The sequence below is a fragment of the Pomacea canaliculata genome, linkage group LG10 (assembly GCF_003073045.1).
Source record: "Pomacea canaliculata isolate SZHN2017 linkage group LG10, ASM307304v1, whole genome shotgun sequence".
Lineage (NCBI taxonomy): Eukaryota > Metazoa > Mollusca > Gastropoda > Architaenioglossa > Ampullariidae > Pomacea > Pomacea canaliculata.
In genome coordinates, this window is record NC_037599.1 from 12,082,959 (window position 1) to 12,109,665 (window position 26,707).

The window sequence follows — 26,707 nt, forward strand, 5'->3', positions numbered from 1 at the left end:
ATGATGACGCAGTTTTGCACACGTCACGCTCCGTACTTCGTGCTCGCCTCCGCTGTCGACGACCATGAACGTGTTATTGTGGGTCACAGCGGAGAACATTATTGTTTAGTTTCTGGGTTATGGACTTTACCCCACAAGTTATTGTCTCTCTATAACGTTGAACACTTAAATAATTGTTTATCACCCACTTGTTCAGTGATTCAAGTCCTTCTCCAGTCGACCTTGTCTCCACATAGAGTAAAATGGATGACTAGACTCCACCCCACGCGCAACGTGCATGTGCATCACGTGCTACACCGAGGACAGCGAAGCAATCATAGCAAATCTTCCGTATTTTTAACTTCATGACTCAAAACTAATTAGATCAAAATAATGAAAATTTTAAACAGCACATGTCTAAAGTGTGAATGAGGTGGCAAGAAGAGATCCACAGGCAAGCGAACCTACAGTCCCCTCCCCCCCCCCCACACACACAGAGTTGTAGTGATTATGTGTGTATGTGAGAGAGAGAGGATGAGAGAGAGACTGATGATTATAAAAAAAAGGATTCATATAAAAATGTCTTAAAATGTGACATAAAAGCTTACAAGGTTACGACATTGCGCATTGACTTAGTGAATAGTTAACAGTATTAGTTGTGTTTAGTGAAATTATTCAGCAAGTGAGGAATTTGTTTCGCCTGACCATGAAAATGACCATCTATCTCAAGAGTCTACTGAAAGCTGACAGTAGATTATCAGGTCGTGTTATTTATTATATTATATATATTTTGCTTTGATCTTTACCTACCCGAACCGACTCTTTTATACGAGAAACATTTTCCGCGCGCGAGCGCGTGTATGTGTGTATGGTTCTTTCTCCCTCTTTCAAGCCGTGAAAGCCGCTTTGGGCTTTTCTTCGATATACTCGATCATTGTCATCATTATCCTCATCAAGTACGTGGTACTGCGACTGTCTCGGCACTAGACAGTTAGTACATGATTTACAAATACCAGACACGAGGAACGGAATATAGTCATGCTACATTGTATGTGGAGTCACTCGCGCTGCTTCCATTCGGTCAAACATTCCGCACTCAGCGGCAGTGGGTTTTTTTTTCTTTATTTTTTTTTTTAACAGTTTCAGTTACTTTCTGAAAAAGGTCATCTGCACAGTACATAGACACAACAAGCTGTTTTGGATTTGGTCTTCTCTCTAGCCCTATCGACCACTGCTACATTTAGCCACTATTAGCCTGGCCTCCGCCAGATGAAAAAGCCATTGAAAGGTTTATATCGAGCAATAGAGAGACTATGTATCAGTGGCGTATGAAGATGCTTGGCTTTGAGAGAGGGAGGGGAAAAAACTTCATGCTGACATTGAACGACGTTGACATTCAATTCAATTTAACTTTATTATCTCACTAGGAGAAATTAAAAGACGTGGTAAAACAACTGGCTGATAATAAAACTTAGAATAAAAACTTAATAACAACTTAATTCCACTCAAACTATCATCTCACACAAACACCTACAGTCCATGTAAATACCCGACTAAATAAGAAACAACACTAAAACTATATTCCCAAAACCACACACCCACACCCTCACACTCACAAATCCTTCCAACACTTATTCAGTAAGACAACAGACTGGTGTATAAAACTTTTCCGAGAACGGGCAGTGGAAGCTCTGGGTACAATAAAACGTCTCTTGGACGGAAGAAGGTTATAATATTGAGCTAAAACATGTGTTCTATCTTTCGCAATCACTCTCGCTTTCCGTACTACTCGCCTCTCATACAACTCACTCAGACACTCCTGCTTCTCCCCAATCACCTTCCCACTCACACGCACAACTCTATCTAACACATTCCATTTACTAGCTCTCAATCCTCCATACCAACATAAAAATCCAAATGTCAACACAGACTCAAGAAAACATCTATAAAAAGCACTTAAAACCTTTTTTTGTTGACTTTTTGTTTATTCTTGCCTCCACAATATCTTTTATGAGGGGGAAGCTGTCCCCCCCCCCCCAATTCGGTTCCTACACCGCTATATATATAGGCACAGACTACCCAAACTCAATAACTATTCTCGCTTACCAGATGTTAGGTGACTTATATAACATTTACTATACGCATTAAGCAAAGTACACACAACAGGAGAATTAATTTTTATCTCTTTATTTGCAATGAATATTTTCAGAACAGTTCATGAAAATTTGGGAGACCTGAATGAGACTAAAACAGGATGTTGCCCCTTAGCATTTTCTTATATAATTACTACAGCGTCAATAATAGTATAGACAAGATGACTATTAGAGGTACATCATCATCAATTTAACCCCCTCTCAACCCACATTATCCACAAAGGACTGAGATCGTTTCACTTGCTTCACTTGCAGGAGCACTTGCGAGGACACTTACAGCTAGTCGCCCCCGTGCAGCCCACTCCACACTGGCAAGTACCTGAGACAAAGTGACAACGGACACAAGTTATCCTCGTTTCTTACTCTAACACTTACGCCTCCTCTGTCCCATCAATTTCTCTCTTCAAAACTGACCATCATACCCCTTCTCGAGCCATTCCGAAAGATGTAATTTCAAATGTTCAATATTCCACAGCACATCTCATTCAAAGAAACAAAAACCATCTTTACATTATTTTCTTCAAGCCTATAATTTCCAACGACAATCTATGTCCTGTTCTAACGTAGACAATGGTGGTTTTTTTTTTGTTCAGTTTTCCTGTACTGACCAAAACAGCATCCTTCTATGCAGCAGCCCAGACACACGACAGATTGTATAGCTCTCGGTCTAATCACAAACTTGTATTAACGTCCGTGGTCTAATGGAGCTGACACAAAAAGTCACTAATTTTTAAACCCGAAGCAACGAAATGAGTGCAACAAACTGGGAAACAAACTTATCTTGGCGACTGGTAACAAACGTATATAAAGACTGATTTTCTTCACTTTAACTTTCATTAACCTACAGCCTTCAAACCAATTCAATTAACCTACCTCGACACTTGCAGGACGTTGAACAGACCTGACACCTGCAGCCGTTGACACATCGACATCTGTCCCCACAGCTGCTAAAGTTTAACTGTAAATAACTTCAACCCCCTGCACTTACCGCCACACTTACACTTTTCTTCATCTTCATCTGCAGGGGGATCGTCAAAGTTTTATGTTTGCAATTCGTCGTCCGTATGCGAGAGGAGAGATACTAAAGTTTCTTTAGTGCTTCTGGCGGGGGTAAATATGCGTAGGACTTATTACAGCCGGCACTGCTGTGAAAGAAGATAAATTTCTTACCAGGGTTAGCGGAATGCCTGGGTAGAAGACATGTTGGTTGTCACGCTTGGTTCTTGAAATAAAAAAAACCCGCCAAAGACGGATGTTTTGGGCTCCTCACGTGTGGACGTTGATATGGAAGCTAGACAGGCTTTTACACAAGACCTTCAGGAACTGTTGTCAGTGCAGTCCATCTAATTTCCGCACATTTCTCGATGACATCTTGTCTATCGTTTGTAAAAGATGAAAGGTCGGACCCTTGAACTGTTGGTCTACTTGCAGCGGACAGGCTTTCTCGCAAGCTTCGTGACATCAAGCTCTCATCATATATATTCACCTGGTAACATGTTAGATATTTGTGTGTGTGAAAGGAGGTTGTAAGGATGTAAAGGAAACAGAAACATATCCAGTGCTTAATCGATTGGAAAGACAGTAACTTAAATCTGAAGTAAACTGCTTCTTACGAATTTTGTTTATTTTTGGAAGTCACACCTGGAGCCAGGAAGAATGCAGCGTTATGTAGACCTGCCATAGAAAAGGCTCATGGAGCTAGAAACCTATCCAAGCACTTTGGTAATGGACTCTACACCAATCTGGTGGTCTCTCTCTCTCACTCATACACCTCCATGCATGCACGGATGCTTAAAACAGGCGTGCAGAATTTTTTAAAGTGTAAATAAAAAAGACGATATTAATGTCCGAGTTAAATAGGTTGTAAATATTTTTTGTTATTTTTAGTGTTTAGAAGCCTAGACCACAGCCGAAGTCAACGATGTTGTGCAATGGGCTCGACCTTCTCAGATAACTCCAATGTCGCGGAGACAGTGTGTGGAGTGCTCGACTGAGGGACTACGGTGAAACTGTCCTCCACATATCTAGTGGAGGTGACGACCTTTTGCACACGGCGCGTTCTATTCTCTGCACGTGCCTCCGCTGTTGACGACTATTGTTCCTATGAGTCAGCGATAAAAGTTTTCCTTCTCTCCACTCTTCCCCGTTCGACCTTGTCTCCACATGCAGACGACACAGTGAAGTGGATGACTAGACGCCGCGCCACATGCCACGTGCATGCGAATCACATGATACCCTGACGAGAGCTTAGTCAGTATTCCGTATTTGACTTAATGATTCAAAAATAAGTAAATAAATACAATTAAAATGAAACAGCGTTTAATTTATATGAGCTTACACCAGGTAGTATAAAGACACACGCACACTGAAAGAGCCAGAAAGCATGCGCTAATTATGAAAGGTATTCACAGAATGTGTCACCTTTGACTTTTGCAATTAAAAAGCCTGAAACGTTGACACATTGCTTAATGAACCCGTGCAGAGAGTTCAAAATGGAATGCAAACAGAAAAAATACCGAAAATCATTAAAACTTTTAAAATCGGAATTTTTTTCTTGGCGAGGCCTCCTGTCTGTTGCTCAGCAATCATCTGGATATATAAGTATTAGTACCGTATTCTGAACGTGTATGTCAATCACTGTCCTTCATCACGTGGGTCCACTCCATCTTATGCAAGGAAATAATTAATCCCCCCTACTTTTTTGAAATGCAGTTTATTCTTACTGATAGAGTGTCTGCTCATTGTGTTAACCCAACTCTTCGCCATATAAATTCCCCCTTCCCAACCAGTGATCTTTACATAAATTCAAATTAAGGCTGAATTGTTGCTGCGATTGTCAGCAGTGTAGCATGTGGTCTACATGCATATGGCACGTGACATGCCGAGTAGTCATCTGCTACATCGTATGTGGAGACAAGGTCAGATTCACGAACTAAACAATGATGTTCTCCGCTGCATGTATAAACCCACAACAACTATTTTCAGCTTGTTGATTGTCGTCAACGGTGGAGGCCAAGAAGAAGAGCGGAGCGTGCCGTGTGCAAGACAGAGTTCTGTGGTCATGTGACTGGAAGAAGATTACTCCGCCATGTACGTTGAGTACCGCTGCACCGCATTCTCCCAGCCAAACACTCCGCATTGTCTCCACGGCATTTGAGTTATCTTCCAAAGAGGTCGAGGCAGTCCACTAAACCTTCGTTGACCTCTCCTGTTTTTAGAAGCTTACATTCTCAAAAAAGGAAAAAAAACATAATGTGATTGCACATTAGAAGCACTGCACTCGGTTGTTTTACGCAGAAGCATGCAGGCAGAGCTCCCACACGAACGTCAGCAGGTGAAGAAGACATGAGTCCAACACATTCATCCTCTGTGACACCGTGATCGCTTCCAGTCCCAAGCGTGCTAGTCAACATGTCTTTCTCCCAGGCAGCCACCCCACTAACCTTGTTTAGAACATTCTAATTATATTGCACTGGCTTAAACAGAAATGGTCACCATTTCGTTGTGTTGTTGAACGTGAGCTGAAACTCTTATATTGTTGGTTGAATTTTGGCTGCATGGGGTCATTTTGCGTTGGCGAGTTCTTTTAGGCTTGCACCGCTTTCGCCCTCGACGATATCTGTTTTCTTTAAGCAGTTGACAACAGAAGCAGATGCCGTATCGAGTTTAACAATATTCTCGATTTTGTATTCTGACAGCATAGCAATCATGCTTGCCTCTAGCGCATTTCAGGGTTTGTTATCCCTGGCATCCGCTTCTTCAAAGGGAAATAATCAACTAGTAACGAGAATAATGTGGGGATAACTTCCCTTGGATCTAATGCCCGCTGCACAACAGTCAGAAGAATAACTTCGTAAGGCTGAATAATAGACAGTGATGGCAGTTTCATGTCCGTGCCAATGCTTTTCTCGTCACATTATTGATCTTATGATCACCTCCGGATCCCCGCATACACACGAGCAATAGAATTAATTCGCGTGCGTTTGAGAAGCAGTGGCAAGGCTGCTGGCAAGACCTGAAGCTCTGGTGGCAAGAGCGGTGGTCAGCCTCCTTTTATTAACTCAGGCCGCGTGGCATCCAGTCCTTTGATCCGTTCTTGAGGCCGCTTTATGAAAAAGTTTCAAGCCTTTAAACAGCCGATTGGATTCATTACAGACTTGTGGAAAACAGTATTGCACCTCTTTTTACATTTCCCTCCCTCTACCCCAAATCGGTCTTCATTCGAAAAGTGACAGCTCGAGTCCTCGCAGCGTGAAGTCGGCAAAACGAATTAAGCTGCTGCAGATTTAAAATCCAATCAAGTGAAAAACTTCCGTATGTTGCTGGCAAGAGGTCTTTAAGTGTTGAGGATAGCTCTGACAAAGGGAAATCTTTAAGTATAAGAAGTTTATTGTCTAAGGACTGGGTGCACAGTTCATTCTGCAAACGAAATTAGTAACTACTATCATGGATTGATGTCTGTATGCCTCTTGCGAAGTGATGTCCAATGCCTCGGTTTAGCAGTTAACTGGAAAACAATCGTCTACCAGCAGTCCAGGGACATTAGTTCGTGCTACTATCGTTTCATTGTCTAGGATATCATTGATCTCATTGCAGCTTATTATTCAGACAGTCGGTACATCATTCTCGGCCAGTTCTGCACGAGAAACGTACCTAAGTGCACTCTTTTGACTTCGTAGTTATCTTTTCATTTCTTCGTGGCCATTCTGTTTTGGACTGTCGGATAGAAATTTAAAAAATGAAGCAAAGACAAGCAAAATTGTCAGTAACTACAGCTGTATGTTGTAACGATAATATTATTACACCCAGTGACTTGTCGGAAAGAGTAGAGAAAGACCATCAGGTACAAAACAGCTTCTCCAAATACACAATCACACAGAGGAGGTGGGGGATTCTGTCCAAATAGCATTAAGACCAGAACATTTTTAGGATGCCAGAACTAAGTGACGTAGCTGGTCGCCCTCGGCGGACACGCCTTCTCGAAGGTGAATCCATCCTTTGATTAGCAAAGCACATTATTCAGCCATCTCAAAATGATCCTTTAATACTTGATGTCATTTATGTGAAAATGCATTTTGTACTTCTGGATGCAAGGAGACTCCAGGTCTCTGGGATGACTAGTGCAGATGTCAGAGCTGCTCAGCGGCCTGCAAGTGTGGCAGTAGGTTAATGGCAGAGATTTTACGACAGAGCTAGTTACACTGAACTAAAGAAATGCATTATCCACGACCTTCCAGTTTATTTTTTTTTACCGCCAGGTAAATTAATTCGCTGAGATAATGCAACTTTTTCTTGTTGTTATTGTTGTTGTTTATAGTGCCATCGTAATCAGAACAATGAAGATCAGGAGGTGTGGCTGGGAGTGCATCTTAGTTGTGCTCAGTAATCTGCTGTGCTCATGTCATAACTGTAATATTCAGGCTATTATAAATAATCACTTTTTTATTTTTGTGATAACTCCATTTTAGCGAGGGCTATGCAGTTAATTAGGTGTCTCAGAAATGACATTTTTTGTGTTGCTGCTGCTGTTGCTGGCAATGATGGTGGTGATTGCTAAGAAATAGTTCGATCTGTGCAAATAGTTTGAATACTACCAACGTAAGTGTCCAAGTCAGAAGAAATTAATGATAGACGGTAGAAAATTCAGGACAATGAACTGATTACATCTCTTGAAGTGATCAAAGTTATAAGCACGCTTGGTCCCAGCTTAAAGATTGTCTCAGAGGGTCCAATGAACTAAATGACATCTATAGGTAATCGCTTCTTTTACTCCTTTAATGTACAATCACTGCAATGTTATAAAAATGCAGTCCGTTTAACCAATACACTGGTCACTACGAGCTTGAAAATGCCTTTAACCCTTTATACCTGCCTATGGTAATACAGTCTCTAGCTCTTCTTATTTAAAACAACACATAAAAGGTTAATTATTGTCTGACACCGACTGGTCCATGACAATGTAGATGGCGTCGTCAGTGGACAAGTCTTCGGAGGTTTCTTTGGTCCCTTACATAGAGATCCGATGGAAACACGTGTCGACATGCTTCTAATGTCTCTTCGAGGTAATTAGAAAATTAAAAAAAATCCTTTTAACAGCAAGTTCCTGAACGTGTTAGTGAAGCAAATACGACAAATTGGAGCCATATTATTTATAATTCTTTACTAATTGCCTCGGTCTTTGTTCAGTGAGGAAGAAGACCTTGACGGAAACGAGGGGCATGTTGTGTTTGGGGACATCGCTTGTTAAAAACAATGACAAATATTGACGAAAGCTTTCATCATCTTAGGAGGAGCTTCTTCCAGCAAACGGTTTTTAACAATAGATTTCAGAAGTGATGATTTGTCTTCTGCAATCGCTAAAGGGGAGGCTTTGTTACGGAAGCTGGAGGTGTGGCTACATCGGGAACAGCTGAAGGGAAGAGCAATGAGTCAAGCAATGATGGCACGAACCCCGGGAATCAGTTGTTTCACGGTTTGTCCATCGATTCCGCTTAATAAGAGTCGTTCCATTGTATATCATTAGGCAGGAACCTCATTTGTAGCCAGATGTCTCCAGTCCACACTTTCGGCCACTGGCACCTTCATCGCTCCTCATGTCTCGAGGCCGACAAATAAAAGGTTCTGGAGTGGAGTGGATGGTAAAAGGTTGTGAGAAAATGAGACAATGAGCACAACTCAAGAGCTAAGGAATAGAGCCTTCGAATGCCTTTCTCCCTGTCATTGCTGCAAGTTAGCAGTCCATTAATAGCAAGCTTGTGGAAGACCATCAAAAGCAGATCAAGGAAACGGGTTTTCAGACTCTTCTATCAAGCTGGCATAACCAGGAACAAAGTATTCTGTAATCGCGCTTGCGCAGAATTCTCAAAACCGCAGTTGGCTGACGAGTGTCCACTCACCTTTCTTCCAGCGATTTTCCGAGAATCGGGTCCTGCGATTGAACTAACATAGAAACTTGCAGTTCCACTGCCTCTACCACTTCTGCTTCATTGTGTAAAACCGTAAAAATCTTTGTCGCCTAATGGATCCTGTAAAATTATAATGGGTTTTGTATTTTCGCCATATAAAGGGAAATCTCCTGTTTCATGCTATTGGTTCGTGTACATTTTTTTGGAACTTCTATGCAAGCCACCCAGCAACATGCACGCAACCACCAAAAAGGTTTCGTGTTACAAAGAGCAATAATCGAGCCATTTGCCTGTAAACGTGCAGGGTGCCATAGAGTTTTTTTTTCTTCAGCGGTAAAATGTTGAAAGCTCCATTGCTTCTTTAAAGAACAGCATAACAAAAGCGAGTTTGTTTGCTTGGCTTTGGGAAAGATTGGCTAAAGTGAAAATTTGGGATTAGCAAGTCAACAGGGAACTACTAGAGAATCCTGAATAGACGTCTGGTGAACATGTTTGTCACAGAAGATTTAACGATTGTGAAAACGATTAGAGAACATCTTTCCTTCAGTCTGTAACAAATCATGGATGGAAACAAATCATGTATGGATTACTTCTGAAGAAATTATCTGTTGGCCACCAGCCATTCAGACTCCATCTCAGGCACCAGCCAGTCAGACTACCTGCAGGAAATGCCATACAGTACCAAAAAGAGAAAGAGATAAGAACGTGGCTAGTCTGGTAGAGCTGTTTGTAATCGGGTACTATTTCACAGGAACCAATTAGAGTGCAAAATAGAGAGACAGATCGGCGAAGTTGGGCTTGTATACTCGTAACGGAGAAGACTGGGTTAAAAAGCGGCTATTTATTGTGCTAGACGATCTTGCTTCACAGCAGAAAAAAAGAAAACAGACAAGTATTTTCTTCCCTCTACTTGCAAATCAGCGAAATAAGACAGTACAGATGTCGAGGGATGGGGATATTGTGGTCAAAGTTGTTTGGTATTTTATTTCGTATCTTCCTTTTATATGTCAACTGCTTTTATTGGATTTATTAGCAGTATCGGTAGTTAAGCAAAGAATTATAAAACATTAATTAAAAATATGTCAAGAAATAAAGGGTGCTCAAGAAGGTAATTATGAAACGATGATACCCCAGACAAAAAAAAAAAAGAAAAAAAATTAAACAAGAAGACAGAAAGGATGGTCCTGCTAATATGACCCGTGGGGTAATAATCCCATCCCGTACTCGACATCGGGGCATTGAAGATGAATGATAAAGGAGTGTCAACAGAGGCTGGGAGAGGGGACCGTCAGACCAAACTGGTTCCCCCCTCCCTTCCGTACAGCGTCCAGTTAGTCGGCTCGCAGACTGGCTCGTCCTCAGGCCAGTAGAGCAGACGACCTGTCGGCCATGGCAAAGGGTTTACACGTGCGAGAGGAGGGCGTGCGCGAGATTGAATTAAATTTCTGTTTCTCGGCTGCGATGCTGTGACGCCCGCTGGACGCCGCCGTCGCAACAACAGCAGCACCAGCACCAGCAGCAGCAGCAGCAGCTCCAGCATCCATCGATCGGGCTTGACGTACTGCAAGCATATCTGGTTCAAAAACCTGCGCAAGACAGAGCGAGCGAAGTTTTCCCTTTGAGGTGAGCGGCCCGTCCGGCCGACTTCCTGTTCGCAGCTCATTGTTGCCCGTCGCAAGGGGAGGGCTACTTTGAAGCTCGATCAGTAATTTGGCGCCCGGCACCGTCACTTTCTCTTCTTCTATTTCGTCAAGTGTGACTCTCAAGGAAATGGCAGCGATAAGAACGGCGAGGTTCTTGCGAGACACACGTTGGCTCTCAGACAGCTTTTTCAGCGCCGCCAACTCTTTCAAAAGACTTACGAGTACTTCCAGCGGATTCGCGTGTCTTCTGAGGACCACAAACTGAGACTTTTTCACGGAGAGAGTTAATGGTCGCCTCAGCGCCCATTCACCGGGCAAAGAGCGTTGTTTCATGGTGATTGGAGCCAGGGACAGTCTGTTGAAGCCACCTTCGTCTCTCCTCCCCCCTCAAGCAAGCCAGTCCTCCCCGATTAAAGTGCTGCTTCGTCCGAGAGTCACAGAGGTGGAAAACGTCCGAAAAGTGGAAACCTGGTTATTGAGAGACGGGAAGTGACACAAAACTGTTAGACATTTCAGAGGGTTAAAGAAGTACAGCCTTTGGTCGTTATAACAACAGCAGAGATAAAGAAAAGCGGTGGATGAGACAATTTTCATCATCTGCGGACTCTGAATGAAAGGACTTTACTGTACTGTGTTGTCGACTAAGACATCGATGGCTATTGTTGGCAGCAGTCTGTCACCAACACTTCAGAAACAGGGTTCAAAACAAGGTGCATCTCCTTCGCCGGTTTTGTAGCCTTCAAAGGCAACAACTCCATTAATCTCAGAATATAAGACACACCCGTGCAATGAAAACCAGGAAGATGGCCTCGTAAATAAGCAAGTCCTGGGGATATCTTGCCTGCTTCTTTCGTCTTCGATTCCTCAAGGCCAAACAGGTAAGCGCCAGAAGATTTTTTTTTAATGCACTGCGAGTTCTACGGACATTCTAGTCTCTCCAAATGTCGTTGTTCCAATCGATTACGCCAGCTACCCGGTGTAGAAGTTCCCGTCTATCTGCATTCCTTCTTCGCCGTTTTGATACTTGTTTGAAAAAAAAAATTGCTTTTTAGCATGCCAGCAGGCTGTTTGTTCACCTATGGAGACGGCTGTTACTTTTTTTCTCAGATGAGAAATTTCAATCCCACTCGGACTCTCTGAGCTTACATTGTCGCTCGCTTCTTTGTGGTGTTTGTAAAGGATACCCAACAAAAGAATGCGCCACAAAGATAAAATCCTCTGATGAGGTAATTCAGGAAAGTAGAAAGTAAAAAAATCCAGATGTGGAAGCTTTATCTTGAGCTTAGGATTGTGGGTGATATATAATTTCACCACTCCTCTAATTCTTTTGCTGTTTTTTTTAAAGGATTATCCAGGTTGTCATTTAATTCTCGATACTACCAAAGTGTCGTTACCAAATCGAAATATTCCCACAAAACACCTACCCACCCCTGAAAAATAATATTTCTGTGTTTGTGTTTGTATTTGTGCTTCTGTGTGTGTTTGAAGGGTAGGGGTAATGGGATGTGTAGAACCTATGCGTATCTTTTAACTTACTGTTATTCATCAGTCATAAAAGGTGGATAAGTCCACATGTGCTCACCTTTAGCCAGGCGTGTATCACCGGAAACATTCATCACTTCCAACCCTTACAAGTTCGCCACAATGGCGTCGCGTGTCCACCCGCCATCATATTCTTACACTCGGGCGACAAGGTGACATCGAACAGCTCCCTCAACGAACATACAAAATATCGAAAAGAAACCCGATTAGCCGGCTGATTGCACTAGCACAAATAGGATTGGCAGAGTGTGTTGCCAGCATGCAGATTGCATCCGGCGATCCCGACAAGCACTACACAAACCAGCCAAGCGTGTGACCCACCAACCATCCTCCCACTCAAGCCCCGTTCCTCCCCTCCGGCGTCCTCCACGACATCTCTGTCGAGCGAACTCAAGGTGGCGACGCTGGCTTATAGAATCGAATAGTTCCCTCCAGTAGTCGTCTGCTAGAGACCAGCTGCAGCTGAGACGAATACAGTTCTGTCCAGCTGCAAAATGTACAGTCGAGTTAATTAAGGAGGGTCTGGGGTAGGTGTTGTCATTTTGGTACGACCATCACACGTGAGTGTGAGATCTTTACTTATGTAAGACTTTCTTTGTATAGGCGTGATCTCCAAGGTGAGATTTCTATGACTCAGGTGTTAATGTGATAAGATAAAAAAAATGGTATGGTGATGATGGAGGTGAATTTGGTGGGAAAGAAACAAACCACCAAAGCATGTAATATTTATCGAAGAAAGTTTAAAAAAATCAAGGTTATAGCCTGCAAATGCTAATAAACCCGCAATTTAACTCCAGTTCAGGGGTTTGTATTCAGGTTAGCGAGTCGACACCAGAGACAGATCAAACGATCGGTTAGTGGATAACTTCGTTTCCGCCGTGTCACTAATTGACCTAATCAAGAGAGGTCACTGAGATCCCCTGTCTGCATCGCAGTCCAGCCAGAAAAAATCGCTAAAGCACCTCTGTACGATCACTGTCGGTGTATCCTTACCACGGTGGTAATTCTCTGTTAGTGTCTGAGGCTATTATTGTGTTGTTATGTGGCTGCAAGCTAATCTCCGTCTGCATCGTATCTTGTCGCTAATTCGTGCCGGACTCTGAGTTGGTCATTTCCGAAGTTACTGTGGAATACAAATTTCTCTTGGACATTTTCATCTACACCGAGAGTTTGTTGTTAACGCGCTTGACAGATAACAGCCAAGCAACCGAATTATTGCTGAATCCCTTACAACTAAATCCAAATAAATTCTTGTCCGCGACAAAGAAATCTGGAAACTGACTGAGTGACCAAGAAAACTAGTTAAATGGTAGATCGACTGACTAAATGATCAACCCAAAATTTCCACATTTAATTACGAGGCTGTCTTACTAGAGGTCCGTTTAATTACGGGTCCATCTGAGGCCTGCTTCAAAGGCTGCTTGGGACTGGCGTCTTAATCAGACAAGTCTGCTCTTCTCCCATCCCTCTCTGCCTTCCTTCTCCAGCCCTTGACCACTGAGCCGCAGCCAACGGAAGATAATCCGGGCTATTCTTCTCTCCCATGGTTTCCTAGACAACGCTCAGTGTATCCAGGAAGATTTTGCGCAAAAAGACATCTACGGACCTCACTTATTGGAACAAGAAAGCTTCTATGAGTTAGTGAGTTAGAAATCGAGACAGGCATTCTCTTGCATTATTTTTGTCAAGATGTTGCGTCAGATACTGTGAACATGATGGATGAGGTCAACAATTGTTCTAATATGTCCTCAAAAATTGAGAATAAACTCCTAGCCGGCCTTCATTAAATATTAGAAGGCCTGCCTTTCCCGTACATCCGATTTCAGCTGTCTGATGGTCTCGTATGGAAACAAAAATAAAGTCTTACGAAATGTTACATTGCAAGAACCTCATGGTTCCACGAATGACTTATCTTCATTTATTTTTTCCAAGAAGACAAGAGCAGTTGGGTTCACGGTTCCCAGCTCGCGTCCACACAGTCTCAAAGACACGTCCTGAAGACAAATGTCTGTGGTGCATGTAAACGAAAAGCAGCGGTGATCGCACACATCTTTACCTAACTCCTGATGTTGTTTCAAGTCATTATGTCAGTCCAGTAGGGGCTCTTACTGCACTTCTGCATTTCAAGTTTTTGGGGCAGCATTTTCCCGAAGGGGAAGGGGAAAGACAGACGGAGACAGAGAGATAGAGACCCAAATCCTGAAAGCAAACAATGTATTTCTACCCCCCCCCCCTAACCTCTCAGCACGAGACTAGGACACTGTACAATGCTTAGGAAAGAAAAATTACAACATGCCAAATGAAATGACTCAAAAAAACTAGATTAGAAAGGATATGATCCAAAACTACAAAAAATTAAAATAAAATGAGAGATGCTGAAGGCCGCATCAGTCAGTATGGTTCGGCCACTTGACCAGAATGTCAGTCGTCCAACCAGCATTCAGATGGACAGATAATAAAAAAGATGATCTGACACCCCATCAAGAGGATGACCCTCATATATGCTAGATTAAGGGTGTGGAAAAAATCCTCTTCGTCACATGACCTTTCCGTTGCCGGGGTCTCACGCTGAGCCATCAGCAACCGTTTTCACCTTCCCATTGTACCAGTGAAGAATAAAAAAAAAAAGCGGAAAAATAATAAAATAAATATAACTTTTTAAAAACTCATCCGAGAAGGGAAAAAATCCCTCTGAGGAGTATGTAATGCATGGCTGCGCTGTCAGCACACTATATGTTATTTTATGAGAATAGAGAAGGATAGGTGGAAGTGGGGAAAGAGAGAGAGAGAGGGGGGAGACAAAGAAACAAGAATAAGAGAGTAAAGGGAGAATATAATTTCAGTGATACGCAAATGAACTTAATGACATGAAACGAATTTGTGTTTATTGGCAAACCTCGGTCACTTGGATAAAGGCTAAGTGCTCTCTGAAGGAAAAAAAGTCATTTACAAAGATCGCTCTCAGTCCGCTGCACACTGACTGAGCCCTGGAATCAGACAGCCGACAAAGAGAGATAATGCTGACCAAGAAGGGCACAGGCTACAAAATGGCAGGATTTGGCGCGCAAAAATAAAAAACCCAAGCAAACAAAACCCGGGAGATTCAACGAAAGAAAGAGGGGAGGAAAAGAGAAGAAAATAGAACAAAGAAAAGAGGTTCCGACAATGGATTCTTGCGGGGATGGGGGAATAGGAAGGGTTGTTGGGTGGGGGACATTGAAAGATGTTGACTGGAAAAAAGATGTCGGCAGGAGCAATGATTTCTGCCAGAGCTCAGTGACGTCGACAAATTAACGTTCAACACTAAGTGCTTTTGCAGGAGGTCATGGTCTGCGTCGTGTACCCGACTGATGATGCACACTGATGTACCTTTGCTGCTGCTGCTCCTCCACAACCTGCTTTTTCCCACCTGGTACATTGATTTAAAAAAATCTCCTTTCGTGATTGCCGGTCTACGCTTGACCTTTCTGGCATCCTTGATTTAAAACAAACAGAAACAGTTTTTAAATGACCTCACGAACAGCAGAACACAAAAAAGAGTGAGAGTTGAAAAATAGAAAAGAAAAAAAAACACGTTAGAGAATGTGAGGTAAATTATGCATTCCCTCGACAAAATTCACAAAGAAGAGTTAATTTAAATCTTTGCATTGAGTTTTTTTTTCCTGCAACCACAAGACAAAAGCTTAACAGGCATGAGAAGTGCTTGTTTTTCAAAGTCAGGTTTTCAACTGCCATGTATTACAAGCAACTGGGGGACCGCTGACGAGGAAGGCGTTTTTGTCACTGTGGACACCGGCAACAGACGGTGACAGGTCACGAAAAAAATGTAGAGCTTTTGCTTTTATGTGATTTTTTTCTTTTTTTTTTTCAGTCTAAATTTTGATCACGAAGAAAAAAAAAAGGTATAAAGACAAAAGAAGGAAAGGGCAATGCTGACACTATTGGACAATGGGCGGGCAAGCAAAGACAAAGTGGATGCCTGTGATTTGCAAATTCTTGTTTGTCATACCCTTTTGTCACGCGAAGATACACGTTTATCACGCGCAAACGCATTTGTTGTGCAAACTCGTGTTTGTCTGCGCCATCGCCCTCGTTCGGCAATAACAATTGTTTACATCGCGTAAAACGCTCGTTCATCACGCACAGACCCGTTTAACACGAGTAAACACGTTTATTATCAGCAAAACAGTCTTACTGCACGTACAGGATAAAAATGGAGATTTTTGCCTTCTTCGCTTCTTGTTTTTGCTAGAATGCCCGTGTCCGGGCAGGGTGAGGTCGTCCACCGAAGAACAGCATGGCCGCGCACTTCAGGTCGCCCTGAAGGATCAGACGTAAGCAGGTCATAAACAAGGGGCCTCGGACATTCCTTGAGGATAAATAGGTACTGCGAACCATCGAGCGTTCAATATCGTCGCACGACACGCTGTTTCCACGATCCAGACAGATAAAGGAGACGATCGCCGTTCTTCGGAGATTTAACCCTTGAAGGCTCAAACCTGTTATGTGTGCTATACGTGATCCGGTGGTCCAGAAAGCAAATGGTTCATTCTCTTGGCTTCCCCTGGCTCCTTTTGGTGGACTATGGGATGAAGAGCGAGATGTCTGTCTGTATCCTATTTGTAAAACGTGCTGATTGACTTAAGAAATGATGAGAATCTTTTGAAATTCCCTATTTCGTAAAAAGATACAAATCTGTATGATTTCAATGCAAAAGTAAGCCATTTCTGATATTTTATCGGAATCAGTCAGAAAGGATGCCATATGTTATTTTGTACAAGAGGAGGAAAGCGATGAACTGACTAAATGTCTGATTTTAACCTCCTAACAGATCTCGCATAAAACATTTACTTGTTTATCGAATATTAAACGGCATAATAATAATAATAATAATAATAATAATAATAATAATAATAATAATAATAATAATAATAATAATAAAGCTTGTTTTCCACTTGGATGTGAATTCAATGCACTGCACACAAAACTCACAGTCTGTTATTTAAGTTTTTGTCAGTAGTTTGAAGGACTGTTAGTTCAATGGAGAAATACCATATAGAAGAGGCTTCGAAGATGGCAAGAGACTAATCACCAGACTACTTTCGTGGAAAATAGAAAACATTTCGAAAATCGATAACTTGCACTCTCGTCATCCAAAACCCTAAACATCAAACAAGTAAACAAAAATTTACTCCATTAAAAAAAAATCTCATTATAAAAAAACTTTGTTTCCTCTCTTTTTGCATCTGACAAGAAGAAATTTCCTTTTACTTCACTGCTGGAAGTAGCATGTAGACAGGGTTTAATTCCTTAAAAATCAGTCTGTCTTTCTTGCGGTTTTTTGAAGGTAGGTAGGTCTGCAAAGTTCATCTGTGAGCGAGTATTCCTCGCAGAAGCACATTGTGCAAGCAAGAGACTGTTGTACTTCTTGAATCTTTCTGTACTTTGTTGCATTATTTTTTTTTTAAGTTAAAAACTTCTTCTCGGAAGGAGAGCTCGAGAGAACGTGGAGGTCGCCCACATGCCGATCGACACAGAAGGAGTGGAAGCCTTGAATTAATGAGAGGATTTAGAGGTGAGGAGCGACTGTGTTTGGTGAGGATTTCTTGCGAAAGCCGGAAATCAGACAAAGTGTTTTCAGTTCATGAGTCACGGGTGCTCGTCCTCATAGTTATCAGAGAGAAGGAGAGAGAGAGAGTGGGTGTGGGTGGAGAGGGAGAGAGAAAGAAAGAAAGAAAAGCTTGCTCAATTTTCATCTACTATTGTTCTTTTTCTGCAAAATTACTGACTTCTTTATCGTGATGTGCACTTTGTTGAGGTACCTAACCCCGGTGCTGAAACATAATTAAAATTAACTTCTGTTTACTTTTATTGACGATCTACAAGAGACGCGTGTCTACAGCCGGTTATCTCTTCCTCCATTTACCGGAGGAGGAGTAGCAGAAGAGAGATATCAGACTGGTTTTCATTGCTTGTTTCAAGCTTTCATACAAGCCACGTGTGAAATCAAAACTAAAAGCCAATAAAAATGAAAGTGCAAAATTCACAGCTTGTTTACTCTGCGTTGACAACGAAGGTTACGATGGCTATGGCATGTCCACCGCACGGAGAATGGTTGAATTCCCAAAGACATTCTGCATGGTCTCCACTGGTTTCTCAAACTGCGGAATGGATACGTCTGCACGAGCAAGAAGCGAACGCTTGGCGTTGACATAGAAATGTGGGAATCTTGCAGATGACTGCACAAGGTGGAGAAGTACTCTGGCCATCTCAAGTCAGGGAAAGGAAAACTATTGCACTTCCCGACTGACAAATGGGCAAGAGGAAAGGAGCGCAGGCAAACCACCAACTCGAAAACACAAGTTACAATACACAGATGCGTCCACTGTACTAGAATATAATTCGCAGAGTGGTCTTGTCTCCACACGTGCAGCTGCCACAGACGCGCAGACAAACTGCAGGCTAGCATGAGCCACTCGTGGTCAACTAAGGTCAAGTAAAGAAAGCCATACAATACACATAAGCATCTGCTTTAACAAACTGTAAACTGTAAGGGTTGCTTTTGAAACTCCCACAAGAACTAGCCTGTCTAATAAAGTAAAACTTTATCTCCCTTAAGCAATACAATATCGGAGCATGATATCCGAAAAATGCAATGACCAGATCTCTATTTCCATGTTTCCTTCGACAATGTAAAAATCTGACGTTTGATAAAAAAAAAAAAAATGCTTTCACAAATTACATACGATTATATAAATTACAAGGACCACTACACAGCGTTCAATAAAAAATTGTTTTAATGCCAAAGACTTGATATCAAGTATTAGTAGCAAAACCCAAAATTAATATCATTCATAAATGACCGCATATTTCACGGACTTGAATGAATCAGTGAGGGTCATCCTTCTGCAAGATGGCTGACTCAGTTTCCAGTTTTAACTCTGTACTTGTACCAAAAGTACAAGACAAACAATGACTACCATATCTGTAAGATATCTGTAAGAATACTAGAAATATTAATTAGTCAATTATAATAACTGACAACCAAGCCTATCTCTATCTGTAAAAATACCAGAAGTAGTAATTTTTAGAAGTTAATAACAAACTACTGAGACTTCCAATTTGTGATACATTAAAAAATCCTAATAATGTTAAACTAGACCTGAGGATAGAAATAACAATATAGTATGCAATACTGAAATCTCTCTAGCTGCATTTGGCAGGATATATTTCCGAGAGGCCGAGATTCTTGAAGCATTTTGATGTCTCAGAACAAAGAAGATTTGTGTACCTTGGCCATCACCCCCAAGTCGCAAGACTTCGTCCAAGAAATCGAGTAGGACTCACCCCCAAATCATCGGGTTTCACATCCCTGTCCTGCAGGTCTTCGCTAGGGAAATGCCTATTTGTCAACACAGACACATGCTGATGCTGGCAAAGCGGACACGTCCTACCCATTTCTCTGTCCTGTCAATATTCGAACACCATCAAAGCAAACAATTGTCCCCCAGATCGTTGGCTTCCTTCCTTCCTTTCTTCTCACTTCGGCGATGGCGGTCACTTACGAGGGCGCGCTCGTGGGGTCAGATTATATTTTTTTTTTTAACTGAAAATATATATTGCTCGTGCTTACTCCTCCCTTTCGCCGTACATTGTAAAACAGAGCAGTCTCTCTAGGGCGGAATATGTTTACAGGAGAACTCTAGACCCACTTCACGACGCCTCTGTGGAGAGTTAATTTCTGTCTAACTGGTGAAGCCACAAAAATGTAATAGGCACCCAAGAGCAAATTCCATTATGGCGAATTTCCCTAAGGCTCCAATATCATCGTTGAGAGCCATCCTCCCCATTTCCCAGTAAATTCGCCGGAAAATGCATCTTTGCTAATGTTTCGCTGGCTTATTAATGCTATCGTTCCAAGTGAATTTACTCGGAGATGCCTGCCCGGCATAAAAAGCTGACAGGTTGGAGTGCTGAAGCGCTCAGCGGTTAGGAGAAGGGAGAGGGGCCCAAGATAAATCTTTGGATCAGTTTTACCAGAGAACATGATAAATCTTAGACACGTTTGTCCGTCAGTGTTTACTCTTCAACAACGAGAATGCAGATTTTGTGGCATGAAGACATTTTGTGGTGGGCGGATGCCAACGAAAGGAACATTGATGATGGACGCACATGGACACCACCTCTCTCTCTTTCTCTCACACCATCCCGAAATGAAATGATAGAAGATAGAAGAGAGAAGGGACGCTAAACTCATAAATAAGCTCAAGACCCGATGTCAACATGGTGATTTTCTCTTCCTACGAAAAAAAATAATAAATGCATATTTTGTGATGAGAAGTGTAGTTTTTAATGAACTCTGGTGGATTGTGTATCCCTGACAAAAACATCTAAATCCGAAAAAATAACATCGCGCAGATTGAATATATTCACAATCGAACACTGGCATAATGAGTTAATATCAGACGCAGAAACATCTCGAACATCCATCGATCATGGATACATTGACACAAGAAATTTCACACACAGACACGTCTCCAGCATCCATCGGCTAAACTGAATCACCACTTGTTTGTCCTTAGTCAACTGTTGTTGTTCCTGTCTTTGTTTTCCTGCCATTCTTCAGTTGTTTGTGGTCGTGTCTTTGTCTGTCTGTCAGTTGTTGATATTCCTGCCCATGCCTTCCTGGCATTAGTCAACTGTTGAGTCTGTAACTCGAGAAAACTGGTTTCAGATTATTTGTGTCAGAACTTCAATTCTATTCACCAAATATTTTTATTTGATTAAGTATTCTTTCGTATTTGTCAGTTACCTGAAACCGTTAAGAGCCACAAAAATTGCGATTTGGAGTGTAGTTCTTAATAGGGTCGTGAGATGAAGGTATAAAAATAAACATATTCAGATGCAGTTATTACACACACACAAAGATAAACCACACTCTCAGAAATGTTTTCCACCCTGCATTAGTCTAAATTAACAGCAAAGACATTGATTTTTATGTCATTAGTCTCGGAATAGGTTCTGGAAAAGTCGTTACTTAAAAGACATCACATGCTGCTTAAGTCTGCGAGCTGGCCGAGAAAAAAAGAAGCTTATTAAAAGTCCTCGCACGTTGCAACAGTTTTTAATACATCAAGAAGCCTTGATTTAATTAAATCTCTAAGTAGCCTGTACACCAGTTTACTCTGCATCGACATTTCTTATCCCCGTTCTGTTTTCGTTTCTTAGAAATATTTTCAGCAAAATACACGCAGGAGGTCGCAAATGTCTTCAACAGAGGATATTGTTTCAAATACAATATTGAAATAATCTTTTCACTCAAATTTTCTTGACCCAATATAGAGTTCGATTTTTTCTAATTTTTTAAGGCTATCTCGATAGTAAGAGTAGTTTGAAATTACTATCTAATTTATTTATAGTTATTAATTATTCAAATAATTAACGAGAGAAACACGGCAAATCTCACGAGGGTTTTTTTTCTTCAAATAAGTCGAGAATTGGTCTCGGGCGAGGTTAGAAGGACTTGCGAACTGGACCACAGTTTATTTACATGAACTTTCAGCTACAGCCTGAGGTAATGCCAGAAGTTGGTCGGTCCAGATGTGCTTTAAAACATAAGCTGCTCATGTTTGTAGCAAATTAATGACAGTAAATTTGATATGAATTATTGTTTGGCTACATGTTTTTTTGGTTTTGACAGGGATGAGCATTTACATGGCGGGCTTCAACTGTATATTTTTCGAGCTTTCTGGCACCATTTCCCTCTCATGACAAACATTTTGTAGACTACTATTTATTTTTGGTTGATATCATTATACCCTGACTTTGGATATGAAGGGTCACAAGTAGGTGACCTCCTCTCTCTCATCTTCTCTCTTCCTCTCTCTTTTCTCTCTTCCTCTCTCTCTCTTTCCCTCTCTCTCTCACACACACACATAGAGGAAGCATAAGCACTGGAATGAGGACCTGGCGTCTGTATTAGTCGAGGCAGAACTCTACCTGATGAAAAAGCGAAAGGCGATTTATGGAAAATCGGATTGTAGCTGCGGATAATGACATCGAGCATTGACCAGGTAGAATCGCGGCCTTCGCGTGACATTCAAAGCTTCCTGTTGTTTGACGGGCGGATTTTTTTCCCCCCTTGAGATGATAATGAAAGTGAAAATAACACCTGTGTCATCCTGTCTCCATACCTGTCATCGTGTGTGCACATACGGGTGTGAACTACATGCGTTAATTTATACACCTGTTTGTATGTGTGCATATGCGATGTAATGGGAGTAAATGTATGTCTGAATTATGTATGGAGAGAGAGAGGAGGGGGAGGGGAAGACAGAAAACATCGTGAGAGAATAAATGAAGTCTGTGTGTGTGTGGGTGTGGGTGTGAAAAAGATAAAAGACTATGCGTATGCGCGCGTGTCTCAAATACAGACTGAGCAGGGAAAAATGTGGACAGTGATGAGGGAGCAAAGCCATCCAGACAGAAAATACCCGACCTCCAGCCCATAATATTCTTGCCTGTGCTGCTTCGTCCATATTGCCAGGCTCTCACTCTACCTGAAACTGGCCCACGTGATTGATTGCCGGAACTCCTTAAGCGGGTCAATTAATCGATACCACGACACCCTCTAACCTCTGTCGCTGACGCCGACGACCTGCAAACCTTCCCAGGCCTCTTCTCCGTCTACATTCAGACCTTAAGGGCAGAGTTCCCTCAGGTCGCTCTATTCCCCCACCCCCCTCGTTATCAGTGTGACGAATGAAGTCCAAGCACGTGCAACGGTTCCAGGAGCGAAGGAGAAACTGTTTGATGTTTGACCCGTTGATTGCGCTGTAGCCAAAGTAATCTCGTCTCATAATTAGTCTGTAGTTTGCAAATGAAGGTAGAAGACATGGATTGAATGAGATATGAAATAGGAAGTTAATGTGGTATGAGGTATATAACGAATGAAGTAGGAGATGTGGATTGAAGCATGAGATATGAATTGAATGAGGAATGAATTAATCATGAAGTATGAGATGATGGATTGATGGTGTTCTGAACTATAAATTGAACATGGGGTAAAGTATAAATATAATTGAACAGGAGGTCTTTATTCCTCTTCCTGTCTTCTTTTATTTCGTCTGCTCATGTCATTTTTTTTTTGTTTTTTTGATTCTCGCTTTTGGATACACGAGTTAGTTTACAGGCAGTATCCGATGCAGGTGGCTGTCTCCGGCTTTGTTTCACCTCGTTACAGAAAGTTCGCCCTCGAGCGTAGGTGACGAGTGCAGATCAAACTACTGAGAAGGGGGAAAACGGGATTAGTAGTCTCCCTTAATTATTGGCGAAGTAAAGTAGCTTCCCCTTGGTCTCTCTTTCCGTCACCCTTTCGCGGAGGCTGTCGTTGCGTTCGTGGTGGACAACCCCCCAACTCCCTCCATCTTCCTTCCGCTCGTTCCCGCAATTACCTCTTCGAGATGTTTCTCTTAAGGGAGACAACACCGACTCGGAGTGCCAGACGTGAGCGCTCCGCAAATAAAACCAGTCATTGAAATCACCATGGGGCCTAGAGTGGAGTCCCTTCTCTGAGCACGTCATTACGTATACGCGAAACATTGCCAGACGATTCATCTTGCCTCTTAGCCTGGGGGCGACTCCACGCTTTACCTACGAGCAGAAGCCGACGATGCCCACGAAGCATCTCACGTATTTGTACATCATGTAAAGTGCAGTAGAGACACCAGGAAACATTGGATTTACATTATTTTTATCTCCCCAAAACCGTGATCCCATAGGGAGGGGCAGGCGACGTGTGCCCTCTCACGACCATACTCTTGTCGCGGGGTTAGATTGTCGCCCTAGATTAGATCGTTCAGGCTAAAAATAAAACTTTACGTCAGTTTGGTGCACTTCCGGTGGCCGTTCACCCGCGAGATCGGCGTGTCTTCTTGATGGCTTGGAAATTCAAAAAAGGGAGGGAAACGCCCCACAGTATTTCGTTTACATTGACAAGGAAACGGACAATAATGTCTTATTTTACCCCCGGTACAAAACAAGGCGATCGTTTGGTCGCAAGCGGCTGATTGCTTTTCCTGTCGGAAATACAGTAGTCAGGGGTGGCTTTCCCGACTTCGAAAGAAGCCATCAGCGAGTATTTTTTTTTTAATCCGTCGTTTGTGCAGCTGAATAAAGCGGCCATTAGGCCGACAGGCGCGAGTCGCCAATGTAACTTCCTCACCATCGGAGCTTTAACCTCGTCGTGAAAGGGCGGCTTTATTTGGGGGCCAGGCATAAACCTAATGGCGCACGGGCCCTTTTACAGGGTCCACGCGTGAGGCTCATCAAAGGAAATGTGCTCCAGGGGTTGAACGTCACAATCTCTGGTGTAACCTGTCTTGAATCCGCGAGGCTTCAGATGACCCGATTCTCGCCTTTTGATCTTTTTTTTTTTCTTTCTTTGTACACCCGAACCTCCAGTCTGGACCTTAACCAGTTCTGTTCTATCTCTAGAAGAGATAACTTTCTTCAAATCCCCAAAAAAGATAGATACGCACGGCTTAGACGCTGAAGAGTTAAGCCACCCATGTGTCACGTGATATTTGTCATGGGAGATGAAACGTTCAGACGTGCGTTTATGTCTGAACCCGAAAATAATACCCTGTCGTTCATTTTGGGGGCAGTCACCCACCGGTGTATCGATAAAACGGACAATAATTGAATTAATCAGGGACTGAGGGAGTGTGGAAATAAAAGAATGAAATACAAGATTACTGGAAAGGCGCAGCCTCGGTGATGGTGGGAGATGGAAGGTGGAGCCGAGAGGAAATTGTGTGGAGAGAAAAATGGAGTGTCGCGCGCGACAATATAACGATTGATGGTAAAGATGTATGACCTCATGTGTCAGATGAAGTGAACCCATCGCAGGGGTGGCTGCTTCTTGTGAAAAGTCATCGTGACATTGTCAGCGTGCGATGTTGATAGAAACATTTTTGTCTCCTGCGGCTTGCTCCGTTGCAACTAACCCTGTCGATTGACGTTCTGTTGATTACATAAGAACAAATAGCGGGAAAATCAGTCATGCGGTTCTGGCCTTGCTCCTCCTCCTCTATTTTTCAATTAAGGAAAAAAAGTTTGAATAAATACAGCAGCATGGGAAGCGTTATCCATCAGGGAGCCACTCTCCCGAGGATTCTTGTGAGACAAAACAGGAAACTCCTGAACTCAGAATCTTTTATCCGAACCTGTCTAGAAAACAAAATGGACACTAAACTTCACTACCTAGAATGTTCCCAAGAAAAAAAAAACAACTCTAGTATCCACTGTCTTTCACTCTCTTGAATTTTTTGGACAGAAATATTTTTTCCTCCCATGAGAAAAAAAAATCTCAATACACTCTAAAAGCAGCTCGCGTCCGCCAGCCTGGCTGAGTGACCCACCGCCGCCAGTAATGGTCATCTCACCACAAGCTGCTGCAGTAAAACAAGATACACCACAGTCTGGCATTCGCAGGAAGGAAAGTACGAGCTATAAATAGCGCAGATCGTCCCAGAGGAAGGGTGGGAACCGTTAGAACTGTCCTCCTCGCCCTTGACGCGGCCTTTGACGGCGAGGTCTGTCCTCGCGAGGTTCAGGAGCTGGTAAGGGCGAGGATATATATCTCCTGTCGTCTGCTCTGGGTGCACGAGGAACCATCTTCCTCCCTGGTGAGGAGGAGTCTCAGCATGGCGCAGTCTGCGGAAGGTTCGTGAAGTCCTCAGGCGCCATGTGGCGGTTCATCATTTAACAGCACGTGAAAACATGTCGATCGAATGCGTTTGAAATGGTCTTCGCATGTGCCTCAAAATCCTGCTGTTTAAACACAATATACACCGAGGTAAGGAGTCTGAGAGCGTAAATTTTTCTGTAAAATAGTTAACCACTGTATTGGTGCTAACAGCCAAGATGGCGTCGCCTTCAGTCTCGGCTGCTGCATACTTCTTGGTCTCGGTAGGTACAAACTATACGAGCCGAAACCCCTCATTAGAATCTGGGAAAATATATATTCAAAAGTAATTTCCCTTCTTGTATTACAGGATTTACTGGTGAAGAAACACAAAATATTCATTCCGCTAATCGTTTCCGTTATTAAAAATAATGAAAATAACTAGTATTGGAGGAATAAAAGGCAAAGAAGTTTAACATTTAATTAATACGTGAATATATGGGATCACTTTTTACGAAGGAAGTGAAAAATGTGTTTTCTCGTGACTAGGCAGCGGTTGAAGGGATTTGTCGCCACTAGAAAATAAATCCCAGACTCCGACCGAAGTATGTACATGTGCACTCAAAATCCGCAGACGTGAACATCAGTTTCACAGTACTTCTTCTAGAAGCTTCTAATGATTTACAGTGACGCCAGAGTGCTCCTGCCATTCTTCAAAGTGCCACCTAATGAAGAGAAGCAACACTAGAGGTTAAAAACAAAGAATGATGTAATGTGGAAAAACAACAGGAAATGTGA

At 42.4% G+C, this 26,707-nt stretch overlaps 1 protein-coding gene across 1 annotated transcript in view; it reads left to right on the plus strand.

Annotated features, from left to right (window-relative positions):
* The first annotated feature begins 10,510 nt into the window (after positions 1 to 10,510).
* The window catches only part of LOC112574293, a 47,653-nt gene continuing 31,456 nt past the window's right edge, over positions 10,511 to 26,707 (plus strand). Inside the window, exon 1 of the mRNA XM_025255280.1 lies at positions 10,511 to 11,558. The gene's annotated coding sequence lies outside the window, so the exon portion shown is untranslated. The remainder of the gene's footprint in view (positions 11,559 to 26,707) is intronic.